General features: G+C 36.3%; 1 protein-coding gene across 2 annotated transcripts in view; it reads left to right on the top strand.

The window, feature by feature from the left end:
* PPARG (peroxisome proliferator activated receptor gamma) overlaps positions 1-20934 on the top strand; it is a 130377-nt gene that overhangs the window by 22119 nt on the left and 87324 nt on the right. For both annotated transcript variants that reach the window (XM_044754060.2, XM_014838392.3), the window contains exon 2: positions 213-286. The gene's annotated coding sequence lies outside the window, so the exon portion shown is untranslated. The remainder of the gene's footprint in view (positions 1-212; positions 287-20934) is intronic.

Raw genomic sequence — 20934 nt, 5'->3', positions numbered from 1 at the left:
TCCCGCCTGCATGATTGACGAGTCAGCTGGTAGTTTGCTGGTTTCTTCTAGAGAATGCAAAGTGTTGTGAGCTCAGGGAGAGGAAACGTTCAGAGTAAAAGCCAACAGAGGAAATAAATTTATTCATGCTTGTACGTTTCGGCAGCCTCGGTTGTCTGAGGATTTTGAATATGTGTGTATATTAAAAATCTTGTTTCTCTTTAATTGTTCAGGTTTGAAAGAAGCCAACTGTAAACCACAGAGATACAAGAAGGCCATTTTCTCAAACAAGAGTTGCCCTTCAACGGTAGGTAAACTCAGAATTATTATACTAAATTTGTATTTTAAAGTGTCTTTTTTAAAGAACATGCAAATTCTTCATAGTATTTTATTGTAAAGTTTCTTAGAGAGCTTTTACTTTGACCATCAGAATACTTGCTGTTGTACAATTTACCAGTTCAAGGAGTACACAGTAACGTATTTGTCTAACACAAAACAAAGATAGGGAAGTGACCTAGAATTTGAGAAATAACTCAGATCCTTAGAAAGAAATTTCAAGTACAAGTACATTATTTTAGGTTCCTATGATATTTATAATTAAATTGAGATGAAAGTTAAAATATCTTGCCTGGTTCCCTGTAGGCCATGCAGCCATGATTCCTGGTCACAAAGGAGAAAATAGCTTCAGCATCTGATCCTCATGTATGTATACTTTATTTGAGGGGTTATAATCCAGTCCTATAGTTATTTATTTTATTGCCCAAATTATTCTAGCTCCCAGTGGCCAAAACTAGAATAATTTGAATAATAAAATAAATAACCATAGTATTAGATTATAATCTCCCAAACAAAGTATATATACATGATTCCATACTGATGTAAATAAGTAACTGAATAAATAAATAAATGTGAGGAGGAGAACTTTTCCTTGCAGAAGAATTTGAATTAGTAAAGGTAGAAGGAATGAGGGAAATAGGAAATTGCCATCGGAGAACCACAGTGACAATTACCGCAGGTGAGATTGACAATTGAATACTAAAACTAGTGAAAGTGTAAGGAGAAGCATGTGCGTAACCGCAGAGGATCTCGCCTGAATAGTTATTAATTACAGAGAGAAGAATAGTGTCTTTACAGTGGAAAATTCTGGCAGACACCACCCCAACCAAGTGATCAAGGTTAATATCAAGAGTAATAAGACATTGAGCTCACATACCACCTAATAAATTGTTGAGAAAAGGGCACATCCCTTTGGTATTCTTCCCCAAAAATTCATAACCTCAGTTGAATCCTGAGAAAACTTTAGACAAACCTAAATAAAGAAACATTCTTTAAAATACCTGACCAGCATTCTTCAGCAGTGTCAGGGACAGAAAAGCAAAGTAAAGACTGAAGAACTGTACATTACGTATGTGCAGTTTTTTGTATATCAGTTATAACTCAATAGAGCTATTATAAAAAAAGAAAAGACTGAGGCGCTACCACAGATTTGGAGGAAGATAAAGAGACATGGCAACTAAATGCAGTGTGGGGTCCTGGGTTGGATCCTGGAACCGAGAAAGGACCCTAGTGGGAAAACTGGTGAAATCCAAATCAAACAGTCTATAGTATTGTGCCAATGTTAATTGATCAGTACTGATCACTGAACTGTGGTTATAACATAACAGTAGGTGAAGCTAGGTGAAGGGTACATGGGAACTCTCCCTGCTATCTTTGCAACTTTTCTGTAAGCCTCAAATTATTTCAAAATAAAAAGTTGTTTCAAAGTCATGTTGGAGTCACTAAATAATCACTCTCATTAGATTTTCACTGATTTATAGTGTGAGTTTCTGTTTGTTTGCAAATCTTAGAGAGCTACAGGGGCATGCCTGTCATCAAGGGTATGCCTTGAGTTGTGTTTCTTAATGCTGTTCGTACACATTGCCGTCCCTACCGCCACGTGTTTGGTGTCCACTTGATACTCCAGCCAGTTACTGCCAGTCCCCTGGAAGACCTGTGAGTGGGAACATTCCACAAGGCCTGCCTCCTCAGGAACCACCTGTTGGCGGAGTTCTGAGTTGGTGACAACCCGTGTCTGATTTGAATGTTTAAACCAAGACAGCAAAAGTGTTTAGATCTCAATAATCTCTTAGTCCACCAACCTTCATTACCCAAGACAACATTTGAGCAAGAAGTTAGAATGAGTAGTCTTACATTTGAATGGTGAAGATGAGAGAACATCATATTGTTTGTAGGTGGAATGTGTGGGAATTCAGTGCCTACAAATAGTACTAAGGGAACTTTGGTTCTTAAAGGAAATCAATAGCAGCATTGTTTGCTTAGAAAATCAGTTTAACTTTAGAAAAATCTAAAGCCATTTAAAATTGAAAGACCAAGCTCTTGAAAGATGAAGTAAGGGACAGGCATCTGGGCATGAAAAATGAAATGCTAAGTATTAGGAATTCTTTCCTGAAAGTTTTTTTTGCCAGCAACTCTCTGTGTGTTCAGCCAATTTAGTAAACTACACTCGTTCGCGCACTTTAGGTGAAATAAGAAAAAACAGCAGTTGTGCCTAGAGTAGTCAAGTTCATAGAGACAGCAAGTCGAGTGGTTGGTTGACAAGAGCTGGGAGGAGTAGAGAGTGGGGAGTTAGTGTTTAAGGGGTACAGTTTCAGTTTGAGAAGATGAAAAAGTTCTGGAGACGGATGGTGGTGATGGTTGCACAACAATGTGAATGTGCTTAATACCACAGAACTGTACATTTAAAAATGGTTAAAATGGTAACTTTTTATGTTATGTATATTTTACCACAATTAAAAAAAGTAAAAAAGAAATAACAAAAGTCTTCAGCAGTTACATTCCACTTCTTTGCCAGGGTGCCCAGCTACCAGAAGCATCTCTGCTTGGGGGCATTTAACCCTAGGAATTTTTTTTTTTTTTTTGCCTAGAGATGATTCCCTGGACATCATTTACCAACTGGCAGTTTAAATAGCCCCTATGTCGTAAATTGTGCAAGTAAAAAGCAGCCTGGTACACAGGAAACAGTAGAGCTGGAGTGGTTGGGAGAGTTGCTTGTGGGGTTAATTTATAACTAAGACAAATGAATCTATAAACAGAAGAAAAGCTCCATAAGAAATATGTTAACCGATGGTAAGGGAGAAAAAAGGATTTAGATAAAAGATATCTGAACTTGTTTGGTCCCAATGATTTTATGGCTAAGGAATTCAATTATATGTGTACTGGGTGGAGCAAATCACAGTTCTGTAAATTACTAATAGGACACAACGATCTTTATCATTTTCTGTATGTGCTCACATGCAAAGTTCAGTCCAGCCCTCTGTAAATAAACTCTCTGCCTAGCTATACAGCTGTGTATGAATTCAGGACTTCAGGAACATAGATGATGTTTACTTCTGAAACCTTAACAAAGGGGACGTGGTACGTTTAGAAATAAGATTAGGAACGACGACAAATGACTTTGCTTTTGAATTTTGGCCATTGCGTTTGTTTCGTTTTACATTAATTTCTTTTAAGACAATTTTAATTCTGAAAAGCTGTGAAAATATTTTTTAAAATAAAAAGATCACACAGTCACACATAAACTACTGTTCTTACTCCTGCATAGTTTCTGCCAGTTCTTGTTATAGTGTACACATTTTTTACTGACTAACAGTTACTATATATGTGGCATTTTCGCTTCTTTCTCTGTCAGATTTGTTTCCACCTGCCTTGCAAGTTTGTCATCATGGCAACACAGCGGTCCATCTTGGTGATATCACATAACTTACTAGGCCAGTTTTTAGATGGTTTCTTGGTTTTTTATTATTATACAATTACTATTTATTCTTATACCATTACACACAGTGAATATCTTTATGTACATATTTCACTTTTAAACAAATTGCTTTCTTCAGATAAGTTACCGGAAGAGGAGTTTCTGTGTTAAGGGGTTTGAGCGACTATATTACTCTTGCATTATTAGTTTTTATGACATTTCAGATTGCTCTGGGGATATATTAGTAGCAAAATGAACAAAATAAACATATTCCCAAAACATACATTTAAATTATTTCTATTCATTTAAATCAATTATCATTTAGCTGTGGCTTTGCATGTTTGGTAGTGCAGAAAGAGGAGTTTCACCATTGTTTAGGTACCAGAATCATATATATAGAAGTATTTTGAGGGTTTAAAAAAACCTACTTAATTGCAAGGAATTTGCAGATAATTTCGTGAGGCTATGCCAAATTTAAATAAAACTCGAAGACTGTGCTGCGGGTCCCTTATGGGCGTTAAGTGTACACATTGCTAGTTGTTAGAAAGGAAAGACTGCTTTTGAAAATGCAGGTTTAACCAAGCAGAACTTTCATAGAGATGGGTACAAATCAGTTTTTTAAAAAGATTTATTTAAATCAAATATTTTAAATTTGTGGTTTGAATATTTGAGGGGAATAGTAATTTTAGAATAAAGATGGAATGATAAGAGAAGATTTTTAAGGTATAAAATTATGTGGTTAAAATGTATTACAATGACTAGGAAAAAGATTATAGGTGATGGTCTTTCCTTTTTATTTTAAACTTTCATTTGGGTGTTAGGTGTTATAGTTAAACGTGAGAGAGAGTTTACAGCTTCTAACTACAGTACAGTGTGTTGTATTTTTTAATATCAAATAGACAATGTAATGACAACAAAAAGATCATTTTAAAGAAAAACGTTATCTATAAACTTAATGTCCTTTTTCAAACTATTTTAATTTTTACAAGTTGGCTTCCTGTTCTTAATACACATCCCCATGTATTTTGAGATATCTATGTAGTGTTTGAGAAAGAAAATACATTGCTATCCCTGACCCTCAATGTCTATAAAATTAAGAGATTGTGATAAATGATTCCTAAATTTTCTTTTCATTCAAAAACAATGTTTTAAAAGCTAGCTGTGTCTAACCTATATAATATTTTCTGGAAGAATGTATAAGTTGATCACAGTGGGTACTGTCTTTACTCAGAAACGTGAGTCACAGCTGTAAAATGTTGAGGGATAATTCCTAAAAATTAAGCCTGAAAGAAAAACATCTGTGATATAGATTATGAATTAGCAGTTTGTTTGACTACAGAAGGCATGGTAGGGGGAGGGGGTTGATTATTTGAGATTCTTGACTAATAATAAAATAAGGCAGTGTCCTCAAGTAATTTTAATAAAACTTACTGTACAAATATGTTTAATAAGAGGAGATACAAAAATTACTTTTGACAATTTCTTAATTTTCATTTATATATTGCACTTTCATTCTCATTAGATTTTTAAAAAATCTTTTCATAATTTCTTAATTTTAATGTTTTCATTAATGAATTTTTAAATTTAACACTAATAAAATTATTGATTTGGGACCTATTTGTACACAGAACTGCAGTAGGTACTATATCAAAAACTAGGGCAGATTTTTTTCCTTGGGCAAAATTGGAGCATTATTTCTACCTTGTACCTATGAATCTCTCTGTACACTTCAGTTTTAACCAATGAATTATTAGCTTTCATAAAAGTAAACTAGTTAGGAAAAATGTTCACGTCTTCATGATTTCCCCTTTCACAATTTTGTTTGCCTTTTTTAAAAATGCCAGTAATGAGCTCTACAGTCCTAGAACGTGCTTGATTCTTCGGATACTTCCAATAACTCGTATGTTACAAATAATGTGAATAAATGCTACACAGTATCCTATAGTGAGAGCTCAGTGATTGGAAGCCACTCTTATTCCATGGAACATAAAAGTGAAGCAACTGTGATCTCTTTCGTGTTATTCTAATTTTTTCCTTTCTTTGGGGTCATGAACTCTTTGTCCTTTAGTCCAGATCCTGTGATCTGAAATCACTTAAATTATTAAAAGTTTGATATTTTTAACCTTTATACTCCCAGTAGACAGGACATAGGAAATTTAGTGACGTAAACATCTTTAATAATCTTTAAAGTCATAAGACTTGGTAGCTGGGACAAAAACAATTAGGTATAAATTTCAGGGAAATACCATAATGGCATGACTTTTGTTTCTTTTGTTAGCAAGCCACATGGCTTTCCTCTCAAATCCAAGGAATAGGTAGCATGTCTCCTTTTATGATTTCAGTTTCATCTGCATCACAGAAATATATGTTTCCCTAAGTTTGCTCACTATAATTTGTGATTGCTATTTTTCTTATCTGTGAAGGAAGTACAGCGGCTCCCACTGGGGAAATACCATGTGAAGTTGATCCTAAAATAAGAAATCTAAGGGAAAGGTCACATCCTAATAACTTGTGCAAATCTAAATTCCCATGGAGCTTTAAAATTATTTTGTAGGAGTAGAGTATTCACAATGTGTTGTTGAACTTCTTCCAGATTGTGTCGTAAAATTGAGAGCACTTTTGTGTACAGAAGTAACCACTGAAGTACAAATACAATTGACAAGACCTGGGGGTTTTTTAGCAATCTATTTTGAATATACAGAGAAAGCCAGCATAACTAATAAACCACAAAATATTTTTTGTTACTTTTACTGAAAATATAAGGAGTATTACTCAGAAGTATCATAGTAATTACAAACAGTGAAAATGATTTTCCCTATTACTATAGAAATGTTTAATACTCAACTTTTTACCGACACTGACCTCCAGTTATACTTTGGAAGAACCCTAACTGTGTATTTCCAGAGAGAGTTGCTGCTTTGGGGGTCCGGATGCCTGGGATGTAGTCTCTCCTCTTCTGTTAACTGGAAAACTCTTAGAGACTCAGGTTGTCAGTGTCCTCATTCGTGAAGTGGGAAATGTTTATTGTGAGGATCAAGTAAGATCAAATATATAAAGAAAATATAACAGCATTGTTTAAGGTATTACTATAATCATTGCCTTTAATTTTTATCTTTTCTAAATGAAGAAATCAAAATAGACAGAGGACAAGCTCCTTATTCTGTCCTACTCAAGCTGAAAGTCACTCAGCAGCCTATCAGTGCTCCACTCACTGGGCAAATCCAAGTCATTCTTTAAAAGAACGGGATTTGAGTGGAAGCTGCTCCATTATGCTGAGGACACAGGGATTCCATTTTGCCCTCAGGATTGTTTGTTTTCTAGCACATACTGATCTTTTCTTGAGGATGTAGTGTTGAAAATGCGTCTTAAATATTTATTTATTCATGATTTATTTGTTTCTTTAGAGAAATGTGCATCTTTATTCCTTAGTCTCTGCTGTCTTATTACAAGTTAAAGTGGTGCCAAATGCATTTTTTTGCTTTTTTGACCTACTGCTATTTCTTTCTTTAATGGTGATTATGTGTTTTTAGTAATTTAAGGACGTATAGGAACATACCTGGGTGCCCTGCCTTCTGGGACCCAGTCTGTAGCAAGAGCCATTACAATTATTTAGATATTTCTGCATTTCATTATTTCAGTTTCAGACCTTACAACACTATACCACCACACAAATAGAAATAAATACAAAATAACTTGCTTAAATGCTTTTCCATGTGATATGAGTTCAAAGAATCTCTGCAGCTATTTAATGTCTTTTTAATATCTTCATTCAGGAAATGCACTTAGCTCCTTTATTGTATTAGTTTATTTTTAAGATTTGATTTTATGCCCTAGCATGAAAAGGGTGGGATGTAACAGATCTGTATCCTACACATACTCATCAGAAAAAGGGCTTCCGGGAAGCAGTCACACTTTTAAAAATGCAATGCCTCTGTCTGACCAAGGAGACCAACTTCCTTTAAGTTCACATCCTTTTATTTTTATGTATGTATGTATGTATGTATTTATTTATTGTGAGGAAGATTGGCCCTGAGCTGACATCTGTTGCCATCTTCCTCTTTTTGCTCGAGGAAGTCTGTGGCTGAGCTAACATCTATGCCAATCTTCCTCTATTTTATGTGGGATGCTGCCACAATGTGGCTTGACGAGGGGTGCTAGGTACGCGCCTGGGGTCTGAACCTGAGAACCCCAGGTCACCGAAGCTGAGCTGTCATGCCACTCTCACATCCTTTTAAAGAATAACTGACCTGGGATAAGTGGTGGCTGAAATGTGGTGGAGTGACTTAATTTTCACCCCAAGTGATACATGAACGTTACAAAAAAATGTTGCCAACTTGTGTTCTCAGTATCTGGAGTAACTGTTTTTATCCATGAGACTTTGGAACAAAAGTAATGGCAACAGCAAGTAAGAGTCTAGAGAATAAATTCCTTGTACACTTGTGGTCCCTGGTGCCAAATGAGGTGGGGAAAAAAAAATCTTTCTATATATGAACCTACTGATTGCTGTTACTATAACTTTGTTTTTCCAGCCTTTTTATTTTCATTGATGTTGTTTTACTTCAGATTTTCCCTATTTCTCACCTGAGTTACTGCAAATTGTGTCTCTGACTTAACAGTCCACCATTTTTGTTTCATCCTCCAAATTGACACAGCTGTCTTAATAAAATACTATATTTACATTTCACCCCTCTTTCAGGGAGCGTTAGAGACTTTGTGGTCAGCCTCCACCTACCCCCTCTGTCTTATCACCTTCACTGTTACCACAAGTTTATGGTTCAGCTACACCAGTGTGCTCAGTGTTCTTCTCACAGCTTTGGTTTCATGACTGGAAGGTACAATTATGTCATATTATTGTTGATTTTGTAGATCGTTTTATGGAGTGAGCTTTTTTTTTCAAGATTGGGACCTGAGCTAACATCTGTTGCCAGTCTTCTTTTTTTTTCTTCTTCTCCCCAAAGCCCCCCAATACATAGTTGTATATTCTAGTTGTAGGTCCTTCTGGTTGTGCTATGTAGGATGCCACCTCAGCGTGGCCTGATAAGCGGTGCCATGTCTGTGCCCAGGATCCAAACCAGTGAAACCCTGGGCCGCAGAAGCAGAGTGTGCGAACTTAACCACTCAGCCAGGGGGTTGGCCCCTGGAGTGAGCTTCTTGAGAACAGAGACTATCTTCTGGGGATCCTTAGTGCTTAACACAATTCCTAGCAAATATTATGCAAGTAATAAAATGATAGTGTAATTGAAATTAAATGACTCAGATATATTTTTATTTCTACTAATTAAATATAGTATTATTAGCAATCTTACTTGAATATTATTTTTAAATTTACCAACTAGAAATGCACAGCATGGTACAAAATTGAATTATTTTAGGAAAAGAATTTCTGTGGTATAGTATGTATTTACAATTTTGTGGATTTAGCCATTGCATAGGCTTTTTATTTTTATTTTTATTTTTTTGGCAGATGTTGAAAATGAATCCATAAGAGCACATAGGTACCTTATCAGGTACCTTTTACCTGTATAGTTCAGATGAGGAATATTCACTTCACAGACTGGTTATGGCCTTTCGCCTTTCTATAACATTCAAAGCAGGGCTTCTAAGTCAAGTAAAGGGCTAGAATAGTTATTTGTACTTAGATTTCTTTTTTGTTTGCTATTTGTATGTATTATTTATTAAACTAGTATTTATTGAACTACTTTTTATATCTAGCAGTGTTCTAGACAAGATGGAGTTATTCTTGTTCACAGTCTTGTTTCAAAGACAGTACCTACACACACCACATGTAAGAATGAAATAACAGAACTGAGCAGTGTGTGATTGAGGGACATCACATAGTCAGAGTTCATGGAAGAAAACACATGTGCAGAGCTGGAATAGTCAGTAGTTATTTCAATAGATGGTTGCACCTGAGTTGAACCCTTAACATGAGGATATGGATACATGAGAAGGAAGAAGTTGGAAATATTAAACCTGAGGAGCCTCATGGAGAAGAATTTCAAGATATCGGTGGGCGTGTTGTACTCTAGACTCAGTGGGAGGTTCACATAGGAGAGGAAAGGGCTAAATTTGGCAAGATAGAAAGGCTGGAGTAGAAACTTGGACTTTGTGGGGAGGAATTGGAGAACTTGAAGATTTGAGGATAGGGAGGTGGTAGGACAAAAGCCGTTTGGAAGGGACAAGTGAAAGAGATATTCTGATAACTTATAAGATTTAGTGACTGAATACAAAATAAAGAGGATGAAAGAAAAAGAAGAGTAAAAAATGAACTTTTGGCTGATATATAGAGAGGTGGAGGTATTAAAAGAAATATGAAGGAAGGACTCTGTTTTGGGGGAAGCAAGATGTGCTTGATTTTAGACTTGTTGAATTTGGAAGTGAATGTGGAATATGTCAGTTGATACCCTAAAGAGATGTGAAGATGTGGGAGTGAACCTTGTTTCAGAGGTCAGAACTAAACACATTGATTTGGGTGTCATTAGCATAGAGTGAAGAATGTATTGAAAGCTGACTCTTAAGAAACAACACCCAGGAAGAGTTTAAAAGAGGAAGATGAGAGAGTGGAAAGAGTAGTGTCATTGACGCCAGATGAGAAGAGCTTTAAAAAGAGGAAAGGAAAACAACACTTAGTGCCTCTTTTGTACCTGGCACTGTGTTGATAACTTTACATATATAATCTTATTTAGTCCTCATGATAACCCTATAAAATAGGAATTATGATTATCCCTATTTTACCGGTGGATAAAGTGAAGTCTAGCATGGTTAAATAACTTGCCCGAGGGCATACTGCTATCAGGACGTGGAATCTGGATTTAAACTGAGATCCTTCTGACTCCCAAGCTCACATATTTTTTTGCTGAAAAATTGTGAAATGACAAAGAAGGTCAAGATGAATGAGAAAAGGAGTAAAGCCATTAACAGTTGCAAGGAGGAGATCATTGTTTAAGATTACAGGTTAAGCATAGTGGTAGGAATAGACATTTCAGGGAGCTTTGAAGGTAGCAGGTGGTAAATGAATGTCGGGGGTGACTTCAGAGAACTGAGAATTTTGGCAGCGAATAGGACAGTTCTCCTGGAGCAGTTGAGACAAGTACAGTAGGGAAGAGTACAAATAAGTGGAGAAGGAAGAAATCTTATAGGGGTGAGTCTCAGAATAGACACTAAAAAGAGACCCTGTGAGAAAAGACTGCTTCCACTAAGTTTGGAAGAAAGGATAATGAGGTTAACATGACAACTCTGCCCCAAGTGGAGCTAAGAGGGAGAGTAAATGAGAAAGGTGTCAGAAAAACAAAGATTTATAAAAGTACTAGTTATAGTGATACCTGCAAAGTTGTCTCTTACTTGGAAGAAAGCTCGTAAAAATAAAGACACGGCAGCTAAGTGACCTTAATCAAGTGACTTTCCCTCTTCCTGCCTCAGTTTTCCCATTTGTTAGACACATTAGGTTAGGTTAGACAAATTGATCTTTAAGGACTCTTCCAATACTTAATTTTCTAAGTATTCACAGATAGGGCAATCATATAACTTTGTATATCAAAGAAATTTGCAAGAATAACTAAAATTAGAGATACAAAGGAAATTTTTAGGATTTTAAGTCCACAAGTTAAAATTTCTGGATATACCCCTTTCTCCCCTATTAAAAATTGTTAAAATGTCTGAATGTGTTACTCACTGTAAACTCTTGAAGGCAAGGACCACACGCTGTTCTCCAGTGTGTCCTCAGCATTGAGTATAATGCCTGATACGTAATAACCACTCAATAAGTATTAAATGAATGACAGTCGAATTACTAAATAAAATGCCACCGATAAAGAGACCTCTTATAGTACACTTCCCATTATTTTTCTCCTCTTTGGTCTCTCTTCTCAATCTCTTCCATGACAATACAGGGACATATTTGTTGTATTGTTAGTCACTTTTCATGTACTGCCTTGTTTTTGTATCGTTTTAATTGTTTTTTTGTTTGGTTGCTGTGTTGATCTTTTGTAAAAAGGGAACTAAATGTGGGGAATGGATTGACATTTAATGGAAATCTTAGGATTTTTCAAAAGTATCTTTTGTAGTAACTTAAAAATTAGTTTTCTAGTTTCCCATCTTTTGTTAATTTAAATGTTACCAAGAATATTTCCTTCATAAAAAGGAATTGTGTTTTACATTATGGAGGACAAATGATTTAGAAAAAAACCAGAAATCTATTTCTGAACAAATTTAGTGATGCTGGTATAAGGAAAAAAAAGCTAGAAGAAGTCGCCCCAAATTTAGTAACCCTTTCCATCTTAAACACATGATTTCAGTTGTCCCTGGGCTAGCTAAAGGTTACAAAATGTCACCATAATACCATTTACTTCCTTATGGGTTCTTGCTACCTCCCCCTCACCCCCAAATATGGTAGACGGAGTTGTAAAAACCCTACAGTGTGACATATAATTTATTACACTTTTAGTTAGAAGTATTCTGCCAAAATGAGCTAAGAACTAGAGGAAATGGATTTGAATTTACAGCAGTGATACAGAATTTGCTTTTTCCAGACCACTCAGACAGCAAGCCAATTTGTAACTTTCATGCTTCATACAGTGGAAAAGTTACAGCTGTAACAAAGTCAGCAGAGACGTCTCTGGTTAATGTTCTTAAATGAGAAAATTGACTGCAGGAATAGTTTTCCAAATACATGTTTTTATATGCTTTATACCACTTTCCAGAATATTAGCAATTTTACTTAGTGCTATTTTGGGAATCACTGATTCTTCTCATCTTTCTGATGAGGAATTAGAACCAGAGTTGACATTTTACTGTTAGCAGACTTTATCTTCAATGATCTGGCCATCTGAAGATGTCTTTTTCTCCTTTTCATTACCAACTTCAACCTTGTAGATTGTCATTGTTCTTCCCTTCCCTTGAGGTAGAGTATTTGTTTACATGGGACACATAAAAGTGCAGATTTTAATAAATGGCTGTTTGATTCTGGGGTGGAAACTAAAATCTTGGGCAGGACAACCGAGTATCCCAAAACTGAATATTCAGTGGAAGCTGTACAGATATCCTAGGTTTTAAGTCAAGATAGTAGCACGGCTTGTAGATTCAGCCGTCCTGTGAAAATACGAACTTAAAGGGAGAGGGTGATTGATTTTTTATTTCTCCTTTAAAAGTTCGATCGTTTTTAAGTATTTGTTTATCTTTTTCAAACTATGCACTCTCACAGTATTATTTTAAAAGAGTGACTCATTTACTGTGTATACATATAAGTTATATCGAAAGAGGTTATCTTGTAATTTAAAATACGAGAGGTATGGTGAAAAGAACTGAGTGGAAAAAGAGAAGGAAACTGGGTGTTTTAACCCACTTTGCTTGTTCCTCTTTGTCCTGCTATAGATTTTATTTTAGCTGTTCTGTTTGCCTGACATGGGCAGTGTCGCCACTTCTGTTACAATCGTCTGTACTTAGGGAGTTAGAACTACCTATAAATCAGCCTGAGTGGAATCTTGGCAGATGAGGTCTCAATCAGGAAACAAGCATTCTGTTTATATTTAGATAATTTGAGAGCCTGGCCTCTGGGCATTTGGTAAGAAGTCTAGTAAAGAGAAGCCTGAAGAACAGAATATTTATTATGAATAGATGTCACCTTTCTCCACTTAGGGGTTTAATTCCAAGCAGCCTGAGAAAAACTAAAGACATTGTCTCTTTTGACTTACTTGGCAAGTTTTTTAAGAGTATGAGGAGCCCAAATCCAAAGGGAATGAAGACTGCAGCAGAGAATCTAAGATGACAGCTGGCATGAGTGCCTTTTGGCACTGTGGAGAAAGGCCTCAGAGCCAGAGTCCGCAGAGGTGGGAAGAGCGACACTTCTTCCACAGCACAGGCAAGTTGCATTCAGGAAAGTCCTTTCAAACATATATTCATGTCACGAAAGAGGTGTTAAAATCCCAGGGTTTTTCAGCCAAGAATGGCACTTGCTTCTATTGGAATCACTCGTCAAGTTGAAAGAAAAAGGCAAACAAATTGAACAAATAAAAATGATTCTTTAGTATCTAAATGACACAGGTAAAGCTCTGGTTTCCTTTGCAAAGCGTGTGTGCTCTAAGGTAGAAATCAGACGTAGTAGTACTAATAAGTTCTTCTCTTAGAGCCTATTGTGTAGAACAATTGTGCTCTGACTTTTCTCTCCCTGATTCTGATAGTCATTTAATCAATTATTGTCACCGCCACTAGAAGCAGATAAAAAGGATAATGAAAACATCAGAATATTTAGATTTGTTGTTCAACTGTTCTTCACTTATCCTTGAGGGCTTTAACATTCATCGCTAAGGGTGATTGATAACTAATGGGAGACGTAGAGTTAGAGTTTGTGCGCTTGATAGGGATAAAGCAGTCATGGAGACCTCCGTAATTCCAAAGAAGCAGGTGGACTAGGTGCTTAGTCACATACTTACTACTGTTAATTCTTGAGATCCTTAATTGTAGAACAAATCTTCCTACTAAAACAATGTGGTGTGTGTTTTATATATCTATTAAATCATTAACACATTAGCAATTTAAATGCCAAATGAGTAAATAGCAAGCTGCCTATCTTCTCTCTTTTTTTTTATCATGGTAAAATAAAATTTGCCATTTTAACCATTTTTAAGTATACAATTCAGTGACATTAATTACATTCACAGTGTTGTGAAACCATCAGCCATATCTATATCCAAAACGTTTGCATCACCCCAAACAGAAACTCTGTGCCCATTAAACAATAACTCCCCAACACCCACCCCTCACCCCATGGTTATCTCTTTTCTACTTTCTGTTTCTGTGAATTTGCTTATTCCAGTTATTTCATATACGTGGGATCATAGGATATTTGTCCTTTGATGTATGGCTTATTTGACTTAGCACAATATTTTCAAAGTTCATCCGTATTGAAGCATGTATCGGAACTCCATTCCTTTTTTATGACTGCATAATATTCCATTGTACCTATACATCACATTTTGTTTATCCATTCATCTGTTGATGGACACTTGGGTTGTTTCCACCTTTTGACTTATATGAATAATGCTGCAATGAACGTTAGTGTTCAAGTTTCAGTTCTTTGGGGTATATACCTAGGAGTGGAATTGCTGGCTCATATGATAATTCTGTGTTTACCTTTTTGAGGAACTGCCAAGACATTTTCCACAGCTACTGTACTATTTTACATCCCCACCAGCAAAGTATGAGGGTCCCAATTTCCATATCTTCCCCAACACTTGTTATTTTCCATATTTTTGATTATAGACATCCTAGTAGATGTGAAGTGTTATCTCATTGTGGTTTTGATTTTCTTTTCCCTAATGACTAATGATGTTGAGCATCTTTCATGTGCTTACTGGACATCTATATGTCCCTGGAGAAACGTCTGTTCAAGTCCTTTGCCTGTCTTTTATTTGGGTTGTTTGCCCTTTGCCTTTGTATTATTCTTCTCTCATTTTTTAACTCATGTTCTCACATACTTCTCCATGTAATCAAGAAGGTCATTTCATTTGAGCCCAGGGAAATGCTTTCTATCAGCCTTTCATTGCCACCTACATTGACTTAAGGTCAAATGCTTTTCATCTTGTTGCCAAAATCAGTAGCTGAGAATCTTCTGTCTTCAAATGAAAGAATTTTTCTGAATGCCTGGATGCTGTGGAATTCCTTGCATTCTCTCCCAAATCTCAGTTTATGAGCCTTTGTGTAGGCTATGATTCATTAAGAAGTACTCTGGAAAATAAACAGCCATTTTCTTAGAATGATGAAATCTTAGACCTGGAAGAGACCATCTCTTTTTCAAATTTGGATCCACAGATTCTTGGGGATACACAAATATATTCTTGGGCTCTGAGAATTTTAGAATTTAAAAATACTGTTTTTATATCAACAATAATCTAAAAGGTCATTGTAAAGCCCAGATTTCACAACTCAAGGACATTTTCATGGTTTCTTACATAGTTTTCTCAACTTGGGGTTACAGGACCCCTGGGGAGCCTGAGCACACAACCTTGGCAGGTCTGTAAGATTCTTTTCTTTCTTTAAAAAGGACCTATACATCAGTGAAGCTTAAGAAACTGATCAAATCCAACCCCTGTCCTTTTACAAAGGAGGCCTAGAGAAGTTCAGTGACTTGCCAGAATAACACGGCAAGTTAATAAAACCAACCAGCACTAAAACTCAAGTCTTCTAAGGCTTTGTTCAGGTTCTTGGTGGTAGCGTGGGGGTGCTGCAATGATCACCTTGTCATTGAGTTTAGAATGTAGTGGGGAAAACAGAAAAGGAACAAGGATAACTAAAGCGATGAGTCCTGTGAGGGAGAAAAAGGGTAAAATGAGTTGGACAGAATGATAACAGGTGCTTTAACTAGTCGGAGAGTTTGGGGAGGTGAGTTTTCTGCTGACAATTGAAGAGAGAACAGGAATTAGTTTAAGGGAGCTGTGAGAAGATGGTACAGACAGAGGAAATAACGTGTTTGGAGGCTCTGAGGTGACAAAAAGCATAGTTTACTTACTGACCTAAATGGAGAAAAGGAGTGGGAAGAGGCTTCAGAGATAACAGCAACCAGATTATTCAAGGCAGTTTGGCTTTAAGATAACCAGAAGTCAATACAGAGTTTAAACAGGAGTGATGTAATCTAATTTGCATCTTTAAAAGGTCACTTGATTGCAGTATGCAGAATTGGTTGGAGAGGAGATAACAGGCAGATGTGGGGAGACCAGGTAGGAAGCAATGGGAAAGATGTGTGTGAGAGATGAAGGGAGCTTGGGTTAGGATTGATAGCAGAGGAGATGGAGACAAGTGGCTGAATGTCTGTAACAGGTAGAATCAAAAGGATGTGGTGATTGATTGGATGTGAGTAGTAGAGCAGTCAATTATTATTATTATTTTTATTGTTATTATTATTACTACTACTGGCATGATCAGCTAGGAGATTGGTGGAGCCATTTACAAAGATAGGGCTCACTGAAGGAGACCAGTTTTGGAGAATAGATAACAAATGCAGCTTTTGACCTGTTGAATTTGAGTCACCTATGAGATGTTTCAGTGGATGTATCAAATAGATATTTGTCTATAGGGCTGAGATGCAGAAGAGACGACTGGGACAGACATAGATTTGGTCTCAATATATCCATGATATTTGAAACCTTCCGTAATGGGATTGCCTAGGGAGAGCATGTGGAATTGGAAGAGTGAAGAGTCCTAGGACAGAGCCTTGAGGAAGGAGCAACGTGAGCCAGAGGATAATTGATATCTCAGAAGACAGAAAGAAGACGAGGCAGTGGAAGAAAGGCTGGGATCTGGGGCTCTGCTGTCTGATGGAGTGCGATGGTCGGCTCCATAAAATGTCTACCTACCTTTCATGCCGAGATAGATAGTTTTCTGCTACTGATTGTTGTATTGAACATTTTTCCAATTCTTTTGCCAGAATCTAGTCCCGTGAAATGTTGACGAACTAGGATGTACAATGTATACATTGTTCTTGGTTAAATTGAATTTCTGGTTAACTCAGTCAACCAGAAAGCCATTTTCATTTCTGGTTGTGTAAAATCTTTTTCTTAAACACAGTAAGCCATTTTTCATCTTGGTAAATGTTATGGGGTGAAATAAAATTTAAATTGAATTTAGATAACTTTGAATTGGTGATTTGGGAACTGTTAATGTCTTAGTTTCATTTTGAATAGCAAATGACATTTTACTGAAGATATAGAAATTATTGAAGATTATTTCAGGAAATGCACTAGAAGCTGCTTTTAAAACCAAATCATTTTTTAACTGCCTTTTTTTCCTTAGCATTTGTCTATTTTTTCTAAAAGTATAGAAACAACTTCCAGCATTTTAAGAGTTTTTAGTAAAGTTAATGAAAGTAATAATTACATTTGTTTTTATTTAATATGTGGTTTTATGTAATTCTAACCCAGTAGAGTCAGGTATATCAGTACATTCCTCACTATTGTTAATTTCATCAACATGTGTACTCTTTGATCACTGACCCCATATGTAATCCAGCTATTTGAAAATTATTCTACTAATGTTACAGATATACATATGTGTACAGTAAAGAGCTATCTGAGGCCAGCCCTGGTGGCCTGGTGATTAAGTTCAGCATGCTCTGCTTTGGCGCCTGGATTCAGTTTCCAGGTGTGGACCTACACCACTTGTCTGTCAGTGGCCATGGTGTGGTGGGGGTCACATACAAAAAAGAGAGGAAGATTTGCAGCAGATCTTAGCTCAGGGTGAATCTTCCTCAGCAAAAAAAAAAAGAAAAAAAGAAAAAAGCTATCTGAAAATCTAAATTAGGTTTGAATAAATTAAGTCATGAGGCAACTGCATAGAGTATCTTTCCGATAGTAGTAAAACTAAAGTGAATCTTTTAACAACATAAAATACTCTTTAAAATGTGGTCTTGGGAGCAGGAAACTAATATTTATAATTATTCTGTGCCAAGCACTTCTCATTGCTTTACATACATTATTTCTGTTAATCCTCAAAACAATTCTATTTTACAAATGAGACTTGAAGAGATTAAATAGCTTGCCCAAAGTTACACCACTGATAGTGGTGATGTTAGCTTAGGTTTATCTAATTTTAAAGCCAATCCATTTATACCTCTATTTCTCACTGGAAGTCAGGAGACCTATATTGTAGTTCCTGCAACTTCCTCTGACTGTATAACCTTGGGTAAGCCACTTACTAGACTACTGTAAAGCACAATAATTTGCTTGCATTTACTATCCCCCAGAAATACTTTTGTTCCCTCCCCTTGCCTAGAGTGCGCCATACTTCCTCTCCATGTGTTCATTCATTCAGCCGTTAATCAGTTCATCAGACAATCGTCTTTATTCATTAAATAGTAGTTATTGAGGTTCTGTGACGTAGATATGAAAATGACAAAATACATGGTCGCTGTCTTTCAGGTCATATTCTTGTAGTATCTGTATCCTGATCGCTATATAAGCCAAAACCCCATTTCTTCCATGGAGCCTTTTCCATGAATCATCCCATTTGACGTGTTCTTCTGAGTCCCTGTGAAAACTTAGTCATTTTCCGTTTATTTACCAATTAACCAGGTGTTACCTTGTGACATCTCTTCTATCATTGGCTCGAATTCTTATTCAAATCATGAATTGTTACTTAACTTTTCACCTCTTTGCAGCTTGTGTCTCCAGCAAGTTACAAATTCCTTAAGGGCAGGCTTATACTTCTCTGTGTTTCCCATAGTGTCTTGTAAATAGCAGAATTTTTTGACTTGATTCACTCAACAAGCGTTGTCGATTTGGGTTAAGTTTCTAAGTTCAGATTTTACTTCCTGGTCAAATGATCTTAGCCAAGTCAGGTAGCTACCCTGTGCTCAGTTTGTAATAAAATGGAAACAATTCTTACCTCTCTGAGGTTAAGTAAATAATATATGTAAAAATACGTTGTATACTTTAGTAGACTATACAAATATTACTGGTTATTTAATACTTTGTGATGAAAGTCATCCTGTCCTGAATTTTTTCCACAAATCCTTCATGTCCCAACATTTACTTCAACTGTTCATTTGATCTACTTTTATCTCTATTGTCCTATCATATCGCTCTTTACAGTTTAACTTCTTTATTTGCTCTAAGTTTATTTCTAAATTTTTTCCCTTCATTTTGTGTATTTGCAAATCTTAGTCTTATTTATGACTATGGACATAAATGGTATGAACTGTCATCAAACTAGCTTAATCTGATGGATTGAAAGGTCCATCAGGTTAATGGGCCCATTATACTACAAAATTTGAATGATAGAAAGTATTGTTAATTTTCTTTCAAGGTAGCTTGATCCATTCTCTTGTAGTTTCAGATTGGTTTAAAGGTTTGTTGTTAGGAATTTGATACTGAGATATTTTTCAGTCTACATTGGTGTTCTGTGTACTCTCCAAAGAATATATCAGAACTAGTACCATCAAAGCCCCTATTGGCTTAGGTTGTGTTTATGGGGCCTTGGCAGACTTAGTAATAACCCCAAAATACAGTCATTTCAATAGCTAGAGCTTATGATTAAGACTTCCCAAGTGTTAAAGAATTTACTGAATTGAGTTATCTGGTCTTTGCTACTTTTGGTGCTTTGACTAATTGTAGCCATCAAACCAAGCTTTATTTTTACCACCTGCATTGAAATAAGCTTTTTTGATTGTTTAAAAAATATTTTTAATAAGACCATTGTTTTCTCCAGCTTTTCTAGACTGTGGTTCTTGTGTGGTAATGTCTCTCACCTCTTGGAAGCCCTTGAAATAAATATATTTATGATTGTTATTGTTATTTATGTTGAAAGATATTAAAATGAGTTTTGTCATCCAAATGGGCATCACTTACTTCACATCTGGTTACTTGAAAAGTGGCCAGATGCAACAATTCTTAATGCAAGACAGCCTAGGGCAAAACCTTTGCAATTCTCACCTCCTTTGCAAAACAACTGCCCTGTGTGAACCTTTCACATTACAAAAAGAAGAAAAGAAAAACCAACAAAGAAAATTCACTCCACCACGTTTTAATTCTAGATCTCCAATAAAAGTGTTCATATGATTTCTAGATGCTTGAGCTAACCATTAGAAGTGGAAGGCAATGTGAAAACAACCATGGCAGCAGTGACCTAGTTTCTAGTTGTCAGGACCGAAGACATCATGAAATTTCCCTCTTAAATCTCCTCACTTTGCTTAAAGTGGTCATATGTCCTGGTTCACCTGTGAGAGTCCTGGTTTAAGCCTGTTGTCCTAGTGTAATTTTTAATAGTGCCCTCCTTCACGCTTACAAGTGTTCCAGGTTGGATAATAAAGTCTACGGCCATCTTTTGTAACCCTTTATCTCAGATACACTAAGCAGGGGGCTTAGGAGTGGGAAGGATGAGAATGTGTTAGAGGGAAAATGATATTCAGGTTGAGATAGTGCTGCAACCAAAGGCTGCTGATCAGAATTCTCAGTGAATAAGATGGAAGCTGAGCTAGATATTGATTTGTGAACACATTCTGAACATCACGGGATCCACCAGATTAATGCTGGTTGCTCTTGGGGAGTGGGGAGAGGTGGAGGGTACTAACCAGGTCAGGAGGTTGTGGTGTCTTTTATGCAATACTGATGTTAAGCTTTCTGTCTGAGGTTTTCCATATTGTGAGTCTTTCACCTCTTGATACTCTTTCAGGACTAGTGACGCTGATACCTAGCAGAAACACTTCAGAGAAAAAACAA

This window comes from Equus asinus, chromosome 21 (genome assembly GCF_041296235.1).
Source record: "Equus asinus isolate D_3611 breed Donkey chromosome 21, EquAss-T2T_v2, whole genome shotgun sequence".
Lineage (NCBI taxonomy): Eukaryota > Metazoa > Chordata > Mammalia > Perissodactyla > Equidae > Equus > Equus asinus.
Note: the sequence above shows the minus strand (reverse complement) of the source record. Positions and strands in the feature narration are given on the sequence as shown.